Below are 10,914 nucleotides of genomic sequence, written 5' to 3' on the forward strand. Positions count from 1 at the left end.
TAGGGAAAACAAAAATAAGATAAAAATGTGCACAATTATTAATTAAATGAGATTGGAAAGTGCTAGAGATACTATTGCCAAATTTGGTGCCACTGTTCTATATTTTTGTTTTTACTTTTTAATAATACATTATCATGTTTAAACAGAAGATTGTTTATGCTACTTTGATAATATTATGCATCTTTGTTGAACCCCAGATAGATGCAATTGTTAATTGACTTATATGTATAGACACTGAGAGTCATTGTATCATTTGCAAATTCCTAAAACAATATCTAGCTCTGATAAGATTGAATTATGTTTGTATGGAAATTTTTAAAAGAGATAAAGTGCAGAAAGATAAACACATTGTAAACTTCTAAAATTCACTGCCTGTTTCTCCTCTCCATACTTTGAAAACTTGGGATAAATGTCAGGCAACACGAACTATATGAAATGTTTCTCTCTCCTTATTTTCATCTCTTTACCCTTTAAAGGATTAGTCTATCCCACAATTCTGCAACTAATAACTTGTGTTTGTGTTGAGGAGGGGTCTCAACTTCACCAGCAGGTGCTGAGAGTCATACTCCAAAAATATTCTTATGTGATCTGCTCCCACTATGGATTTCCTTGTATAACATTTATGACATGGTAAAACCACAAGGCAAAGAAGAACATGAAAAACACATTTCCAGATCAGAAATTCCTGTTGGAAAATATAAGGGTATTGTGATTTAAACAAGAAAGGGGAAAAAAAACCAAAAGCCTGGCAAACCCCTTTTTAAAAATTGAATTGTTCTCAGCTAAACGCCATTCTCATTGAAATTTTCTGGAGTGTGTTTCTGCTAACAGTGGGTGAAATAATTTCTATGAGTTTAGATATCTGTGGGGGAAATGGAACTGATGTTTCAGGTGTGACTATTTTGCTGACTTGCTAGGATAATATTCAGAGTTAAAAAGAGTTTAAAAAAAAACTGAATCCCTAACAAAAATTCAGTAAATGGGGAATGTATCCTGTCTTTTTTTCTTTTATTTATATATCTTTTCCTCTTCCAAATGCATTCAACAAAGTGAGGCTTAGAGCACCATTTCAAAATTTCCAATTATTTAGTGGGAACTATGGTCAGTGTGAAATATGTTCCTTAACACAGATAAAAATTAATCAGAAGAATAAGAAAGTCATTCTCAATGAGCCTGCATGTAAATAAATAAACACAGAGTTCTGGAAGGCAGAAGCATGCTTTTCTTGGAGGAAAGGGATAGAAACACAGTGGACAATCTCATGACTATGCAGTCTTCCTAGCTAAGCCTTCTAGGATAGATTGTCAGCGCTGTCAGTCATGCTTTTCAGGAAACGGAGATAAACTTTGAGTAAAGTCACATAGGCACGATTATGAGCAATGCTCAAATGGGACCCTTACTGACCGAGAAAATGCATTTTGAGTTTGTTAAAGGCATCCCAGACACATTTATATCAATATCTTGGTTGTGATATTATAGTATAGTTTTACAAGATGTTACCATTGGATGAAAAACAGTAAGGGGTACACAAATCTTGCTAGATTATTCTTTTTTTATTTTACCAAGCCCTCTTAATTTTTTAAAATTTTCTTTCTGGTTATTCCTTACAACTTCATGTGTATCTATAATTATCTCCACTAAGCTTTTATTTTTTTTTTCCACTAAGCTTTTAATTTCAAAAATTGAGGCACAATTTTAACATTTTTAAAAAGCTGGTACTAATTATTTTCCTGTCATTCAGTAACTTTCAGGACTCTAAATGTTGACCTTTAATTTTTCTAGATTTTTCTTTTTTGCAGGAAGAGGGAAGTGTTAAGGGACACAGTGTCTGAATAAAACCAGCCTGTTCTGACTTCTTGAATTATAAATAATCTCCTATATCTGGTGTTTATTGAGCATCGAACCCATACTTTGAATCTGGAAATCTTGGTTACCTACCTAGGATGCTGTCTGGTTGGTTTAACCGCTTTCTGAGATGATTGCTTATAAAACCAGTCCCAGCTTCAACCCAGGAAAAGGCAACAGAATTAAATTGGTGCCCAAGGAATAATTTATCAGAACTATGTACGGACATCTTGGGGACATATAATTTTAACTATTCAAAAACAATTAAATAATAAAACAAACATTTATTGAGATTCTGACATATCCCGGAATTAAAAATCAGTATAGTTCTGGGGATTTATTTTGTGTTCTCTGGATTTTGACTTGTTTTTAGGTAACAAATCTGCAGCTTAATTACCTGTGGGACATTGACCAAGTTCTTTAACCTCTTTTTTTCAAATATTTATCTATTTATTTGAAAGAGGGAGAGAGAAGGAGTGAGAGAGCAGAATTGCAAGTAGGGGAAAGGGCATAGGGAGAGAATCCCCAAGCAGACTCCCCACTGGGCATGGAGCCAGACAGGGCTCAATTCCAGGACCCCATGAGATCATGACCTGAGCTGAAATGAAGTGGAACACTTAACTTACTGAGCTACTCAGGCACCCTGAGTTCTTTAACTTCTGTGTTTTATTTTCTCATCTGTAAAATGGGAGTAATAATGATCATACCTATCTATTGGGTTGTGAAAATTAAAAATATAATTTATGCAAAATGCATAACTTAGTGCGTGACACCTAGTAAATAATCATTTGATATTAGCTTTAATTGATCTGAATGTTTCTCTTCCTTTTCTATGGTCCTAATGTAAGGAACAATGCAATATGTTTGAAATATATCTAAACAGACTTAAAAAGAAATTCCCTTTTTAGTATTGACTACTGCAGTGATTCACATCCCTCTTCACACACACTTCAATACACATGACAGTTGACATTTATATGAACAACACATTTGATGGCTTTTCCAGGATTGTCTGCTACTCCCTGGACATTAACTGTAATGCATGAGCTTGAGAGCGATATCATCCAGACAACCAGTAATCTGCTTATATTTATTTTTTAATAAAAGGCAAATAACACATACACTTTGATATTATAACTATAATACAACACACTCTTTGTGACACACCTCACAATATATTGAAACACAATGGTGTGTTGTCACACCAACTGAAAATTGCTAGCACATAGGAATGTCAATTAATTTCTTAACCTAAAGCATAGGCAAGTAATACTGCTATTCTCTTGGCTTAAGCATTTTAACCATAATATGTCTTATTCCCATTAAGGAGTAGAATTCAAAAGTAACTCCATTATAATAATGTAAAATTTCCCAGAAAAGATGGTTAAATATCTCCTTTATATTCACCATCACTTAAAAAAAGATTCTATTCCTAAATAAATAGATTCTATTCTATTCTATTCTATTCTATTCTATTCTATTCTATTCTTCTATCCTATCCTATCCTATCCTATCCTATTCCTAAAACATTTATAAAAACCCAAGAAGGTTTCCCTAAAATTGTGAAAGCACATATATTCTAGGTGAAAAAAATAGCTTTGACCTTTTCAGAATTTGTGAAGTTTGACTCACTATCTATTCCTATTCTTTCTGCTTGCAGTCTTGGTAAACCATGGGGGCAAAACAATATGGAAAATCAATCAAATTGCAAAATACTGAAAAGGTTAAAGTCTATTTTTATGAGTTTATTCTATGTTCATAGTCATTCACAGATTGCATTGGGCATTACATTTATTGAATCTCATTTTGTAATAAATATTCCAATGTGAAAGAAGTGGGCAAAAATAATTTGATTCGTTTTTCCCCTTGGTATATTTGTAGGACTAGCAGGCAAAATAGACTTTAAGACAACAAGCATTATCTGGAATAAAGAAGATCACTATGCCATCATAAAAGACCACTTATCAAACATTTAAAAATATGAACTTATGTTTACCTGATAACATAGCCACAAAAAACATATGAAGCGAAATTGCACAGCACTACAAGGAGGATTAAAAACAAAAAACAAAAACATAGCAGAGATGGAGCAGTTCCAATAAGGAACAACATATAGAGAGTGATCATGAGCATGGCAATTAAATTGGAGTGGAAGTCAAATGTACAGGACCACAAAAATAGAAGAGAAATAGAGAGTATAATGCTAAGAGAAATAATACAATCAGAGAAAGGACAAACACCACAGAATTTCACCCACTTGTGGCATAAGAAACAAGACAAATGAGCAAATAAAAAATAGTGAGATGGGACACTTGGGTCGCTCAGCGGTTGAGCGTCTGCCTTCGGCTCAGGGTGTGATCCTGGGGACCTGGGATCGAGTCCCACATCAGGCTCCCTGTGGGGAGCCTGATTCTCCCTCTGCCTATGTCTCTGCCTCTCTCTCTGTGTCTCTCATGAACAAATAAATTTAAAGAGAGAGAGAGAGAGAAGGAGAGAGGCAAATCAAGAAACAAACTCAACTGTAGAGGACAGACTGATACATTTGTACTGTACATTTGCTACCAGAGGGGAGAGGAGCTGGGAGATGGGCAAAATAGGTAATGGGGGATCAAGGAGTGCACTTATCCCAATGAGGACTGGGTGATGCATGGAATTGTTTTTTTTTTTTTTTTTTGATAGTCACACACACAGAGAGAGAGAGAGAGAGAGAGGCAGAGACACAGGCAGAGGGAGAAGCAGGCTCCATGCACCGGGAGCCTGAGGTGGGATTCGATCCCGGGTCTCCAGGATTGCGCCCTGGGCCAAAGACAGGCGCTAAACCGCTGCGCCACCCAGGGATCCCTGCATGGAATTGTTGAATCACTATATTGCACACCTGAAACCAATACAACACTGTATGTATGTTAACTATACTGGAATTTAAAATAATGAATGAATGAATTAAAAATAAAATAATAAAAAGGTTCTCTTTTATTTAAACTATAGTTAGTTAACATATGTGGTAAAATTGGTTTCAGGTGTAGAATTTAGTGATTCATCACTTATATAGAACACCTAGTGCTCATCACAAGTGCCCTCTGTAATATCCATCACCCATTTAGATTATACCCACTCACCTCCCTCCATCAACCCTCAACCTGTTTTCTGTACTTAAGCAACTCTTGTGGGTTACTTCCCTCTTTGTGTTCTCCCCTTCTCCTATATGCATTGGTTTTGTTTCTTAAATTCCACACAACAGGTAAATCATATGGCATTCATCTTTCTCTGACTGACTTATTTCACTTAACATAACAAACTTTAGTTCCTTCCACATTGTTTCAAATGGCAAAATGTCATTCTTTTTTTTTTTTTTTTTTTAAATTTTTTTTAACTTTTATTTATTTATGATAGTCACAGAGAGAGAGAGAGAGAGAGGCAGAGACACAGGCAGAGGGAGAAGCAGGCTCCATGCACTGGGAGCCCGACGTGGGATTCGATCCCGGGTCTCCAGGATCGTGCCCCGGGCCAAAGGCAGGCGCCAAACCGCTGCGCCACCCAGGGATCCCAAAATGTCATTCTTTTTGATGGCTGAGCAATATTCCATTTTATACATATACCACATCTTCTTTATCAATTCATTAGTTGATGGATATTTGGGCTCTTTACATACTTTGGATATTGTTGATAATGCTGCTATGAACATATGGGTGCATGTGACTCTTCAAATCAGTAATTTTATGTCCTTTGGATAAATACCTGGTAGTGTAATTACTGAGTCATAGGGTAATTCTATTTTTAACTTTTGAATAATCTCCATACTGTTTCTCAGAATGGCTATACCACCTTACATTCCCACCAACAGTGTAAGAGGTTTCCCCTTTCTCCACATCCTTGCCAACATCTGTTGTTTCCTGTGTTGTTAATTTTAGCCATTCTGACAGGTGTGAGGTGGTATCTCATCGTGGTTTTGATTTGTATTTCCCTGATGATTAGTGATTTCTTTTGGTGTATTTTTTAAAATTTATTTTATTTTATTTAAATTCAACTAATTAACATGTAGAGTATTATTAGTTTCAGAGGTAGAGTTCAGTTATTCAATTGCATTTAATACCGAGTGCTCATTGCATCATGTGCCCACCTTAATGCCCATCATCCACTTACCCCATCCCCGCACCCACCACCCCTGCAACAACCTTCAGTTTGTTTCCTATAGTTAAGAGTATCTTATGGTTCATCTCTCTCTCTGATGTCATCAAATTTTTCCTTCCCTTCCTGTATGATTCTGTTTTGTTTCTTAAATTCAACATATGAGTGAAATTATATGCTAATTGTCTTTCTTTGATTGACTTATCTCAGTTAGCATAATGATGTTGAACATCTTTTCATGTATCTGTTATCCATCTGTATGTCTTCTTTGGAAAAATGTCAGTTCATGTCTTCTGACCATTTATTAGCTGGATTGTTTATTTTGGGGATGTTGAGTTAGATAAATTTTTCATGGGTTTTGGATACTAAAAAACATTCCTTCTTAAATGCAGAGAACAAACTGGTGGTTGCCAGAAAAGAGGTGAGGGAGGTATGGACAACTATGTAAAGGGGATTGAGGTGCAACTTCCAGAAATAAAATTAAAATCATGGACATAAAAAAATATAGCGTAGGGAATACAGTAAATAATAAAAAATTTCATTCTTAAGGCAAAATTTGTAATATGACTACAAAATGACATAATGTGTATTAATTTGTTCTCATTGCAATAACTAAGAAAAATGAAAAATAGTACCAATTTAGTCAAGGATTATGGTGGAGGCAGGAATTATTAAGGAATTGTAAGAAACTGCAAAACTCTAGTCCTTAGAATGACAGTTTTTGATGCTTTTGAGAAACGTAAGGAATGTTTAAACTTCCGTAAATGTACAATGAACCAAGTGATTCCTTTCTTACCTTTCTAACCAAAACCTAATAGTTGATGTGTGTTTCATTTGTCAGGTAACCAATATAGCTGCGTGTGCTATTATTTATATGTCTATTTTATATTTGAAACATATTTTTATTTGCATGGATAATATCTTAAAACATTTAAAGTTTCATAGCATAATTATATGTTATATAAAAACATGTTGCTTTATCTGATCATTAGGTCAGATATTAGCTTTTATTGTAAGCAAAAAAAAAATCTCCTATATATTATTCTCATCCAAATGAACTGTATTTATATCTTTTCCTTCAAGGAAAGCTAAAATATCTTGGTGTAAGTAACACAGATTGAGTGAGAGGTGTTAGCTGCAGTCATAGTGGCCTTAACTAAAATATATAAATCAATCTATTTTGTTTTGAAAATGTATTTAGTAAGATTTATCAATATTACTACAAACCCTGGAAACTACAGTAATAGAACAGTCTTGTTATAAGTGAGTCTTTTTCCTGCCAGAGAATGAAGGGACATGTTATTTCTCTTTCTGGAACTGTGCTTTCTATCACATAAAGCTAATGAAAAGTACCTGTTAGCAGTTGAGCAATACAATATTTAAAATTATATCATTTTGAGAATCATCTTTGGTATCCTCTTTCAATTATGGAAAAATATAAGTCACGATCATCTAATACAATTTTAGATATAGTGATTAATACATATTTTCATATGAAAGCATTCTGATTTTAGATTATATGCCATTTTTTTCTGTTTGGAGAAAGTAATTTTGGAGAAAGCAGCCACTCAAGTCAGAATATAAATTGGAACGAAAATAAAAATGAATCTAGGGCTATCATAATGACCTAATTTTAGCACACAATCATTTTCCAGAACCCTTTGAAATCTAGATGCTTCATTTTAATAAATGATATTTAGTATATTGAATGAATGAATAACAAAATTCTCACACTGAAGACCTATAGGTTTCCCTGAAAAAAAAATTGAAGAGGGTAAAATTGATCTTAGATGCTTATCTCTGGACATGTTCCATAGTTACTCTTGGCTGTCTAAGTCCTATAGCTCTTTGCCAAGGCCTACCTATCACCTAAACATTTCTTTCTTTCTCCTCCCTAGACCATTGGAAGACCATCCCTTCATTGGAACTATTCCCCATTCTTGGATCAGATACCCTCTTAGTATTTTTCTTATTTTAAAAGAGGATTATCTGTATTTTTCTGCCCCTACCCCAGAAGCCCATCTACTTTCCAATGAAGAATAGTCATAGAAAAGATTCCTATTTTTCCCACTCTTATATCAGATGTTTATCACAGAGGTGTGGTTTTAATGAAGTCACAGCTTATATTTCTTATATAACCAACAATAGCAGCTAGTACTTATTTTTTAAGATTTATTTATTTATTTATTTGAGAGAGAGCGAGAGACGGAGCACAAGTTGGCAGAATGGCAGGCAAACTGGCAGGCAGAGGGAGAGGGAGAAGCAGGCTTTCTGTGGAGTAGGGATCCTGATGTGGGCCTTGATCCCAGGACTCCTGGGATCACAATCCGAGCCAAAAGCAGAAACCTAATCATCTGAGCCACCCAGGCGCCCTGCAGCTAGTGTTTATACAGCACTTATACACCATTATTCTAAGTATTTTACATATATTAGCTCATTTAATTCTCATAATAATCCTAAAATGTAGGCATTATTTCCAACCTCATTTTGTGGATGAGGAAAATTAGGTCAGATAGATTGTGGAAATTATCTAAGGACATATAACTAAAACATGCCAGAGTAAGCTTCAAATCTGGACATGCGGCTTTAAAGTCTGTGCTCTTAACCTCTGTACTATCTTGCCTCCCCATGGTGATAGTCAAAGACTGAAAATTGGTGGTTTCCCAAAATCTATTTGTTATATCTTTATAATTTAAAGCCAATTTAAAGTTTCTGCATAAAGCCTTAGATTTGGAAAATACAAATATTACAATTAATGATTTATTAATTTTGTTATTTTGTTACATAATTACTTTCAATTTATCAAATCTAAAATAGTACTTTTACTTATCTGTCTCAAATTAAATACTCTTTACTAGACTCTGGTGTCAGGGACTGTACTTTACTTGCTCAGAACTGAGGCATGACTGAGCTATCATAGATTCATATAATAGATACATATAATAAATATTCAATAATGCATTGAATAAGTGAATAACGAAAACAACTTGTAATGATTACATATCAAGTATTAGGCGCTGTGCAAATGCTTTAAATATATTATATAGAATCCTTTACCAATCCAAATATAACATAGGTATCATTACCCTCATTTTAAAGTTGGAAAATTAGAGATTGGTTGTCAAATTGATCAAGACTTTACATTCATTGCAAAAAACAAAAGGCTTTAGGTTAAATCTATGAAAGGACAAGTAGCAAAACCACATTTGTTTTTTGACATTTAGAAGTTAAATTTTATTTTTATTTTTATTTTTTTATTTTTTTTAAATTTTATTTATTTATGATAGTCACATAGAGAGAGAGAGAGAGGCAGAGACACAGGCAAAGGGAGAAGCAGGCTCCATGCACCGGGAGCCCGATGTGGGATTCGATCCCAGGTCTCCAGGATCGCGCCCTGGGCCAAAGGCAGGCGCCAAACCGCTGCGCCACCCAGGGATCCCAGAAGTTAAATTTTAAAGACTCTCCTGGCTTCTCAGAAATATGTTTTTTTTTTTTTTCTGTACTGTGTTGGCTTTAACATTTGAAATATTCTCACATCTTCTAAATGATGTTACAAATGGATTTTATTTAATATCAAAAGAAGTGGGAGATAAAATAAGTAAAATAAAAATATATTTTCTCCATAAATGTCTTTAATATTTCAACAGATATCTTTTTTTTTTAATTTTTTTTTTTAATTTATGATAGGCACACAGTGAGAGAGAGAGGCAGAGACATAGGCAGAGGGAGAAGCAGGCTCCATGCACTGGGAGCCTGACATGGGATTTGATCCCGGGTCCCCAGGATCGTGTCCTGGGCCAAAGGCAGGCACCAAACCGCTGCGCCACCCAGGGATCCCTTTCAACAGATATCTGTTGCATTTCCATACGCCAATAATGAAGCAGCAGAAAGAGAAATAAAGAAAAATAACCCATTGACAATTGCACCAAAATTGAAAAGATTCATACTTATCATCATAACCAAACAGGTAAAAGAACTGTACTCTGAAAACTACAGACCACTGAAGAAAGAAAATGAAGATGACACAAAGAAATGGAATGATATTCCATTTTTATGGATTCAAAGAACAGATATTGTTAAAATATATATACTACCCAAAGCAACCTTTGTATTTTTAAGAAATCCATATCAAAATACCGACAACATTTTTCACAGTTAGAACACACAATCCTAAAATTTATATGGAACCACAAAAGACCCTGAATAGCTAAAGCAACCTTGAAAAACGAAAGTAAAGGTGGAGTCATCATCTTTACTTAAATTCCAGAATTTAAGTTATATTATAAGCCTGTAGTGATCAGGAGAGTATGGTACTGGCACAAAAATCCACACATAGATCAATAGAACAGAAATGTTCCCCTACCACATGTTCCACTGTCCCATTATACATCATTTGCAAAACACTAATTCAAAGGTAAAAGTATTAAGAATTTCAAGACAGTGACCATGGAACATTAAACCCCAGGCATGGGGACCTGCTGAGTATGTGGCCTTGTGTGACTGTACTGATCATATGCTTATGAATCAGCCCTGCACCTATTTCACAAAAATGTCTGAGGCATTATTGTCTAGTTGATTGAATCCAAGCATCTATGTTTGAATATTGGCTCCCTAACTTATCAGATATGTATATTAGCTTGGTAAGTTATTTTTACCTCTTTAATACTAAGCTTACTCATCTGGAAGTATTGTGATAATAAAAGTGCTTTCTTCATAAGACTATTGAAGTTTAAGTAAGACAATATATATGCATACAAATCGGGTGGCATATATGATTCTATAAATGTAAGGTATGTCATTTAATTTCAAAGGGGATTGGATGAAGCCATGCAAAATGCTTAGAGCTAACTAGGTCTGGTGGACACTTTATTTTCAGTATACATCTCTCCTATTCCTACAGAATGCTTTCCTTCTGGAAATTGTCATATTACTGCAACTCCATTC

This window comes from Canis lupus, chromosome X (assembly GCF_003254725.2).
Source record: "Canis lupus dingo isolate Sandy chromosome X, ASM325472v2, whole genome shotgun sequence".
NCBI classification, from domain to species: Eukaryota; Metazoa; Chordata; class Mammalia; order Carnivora; family Canidae; genus Canis; species Canis lupus.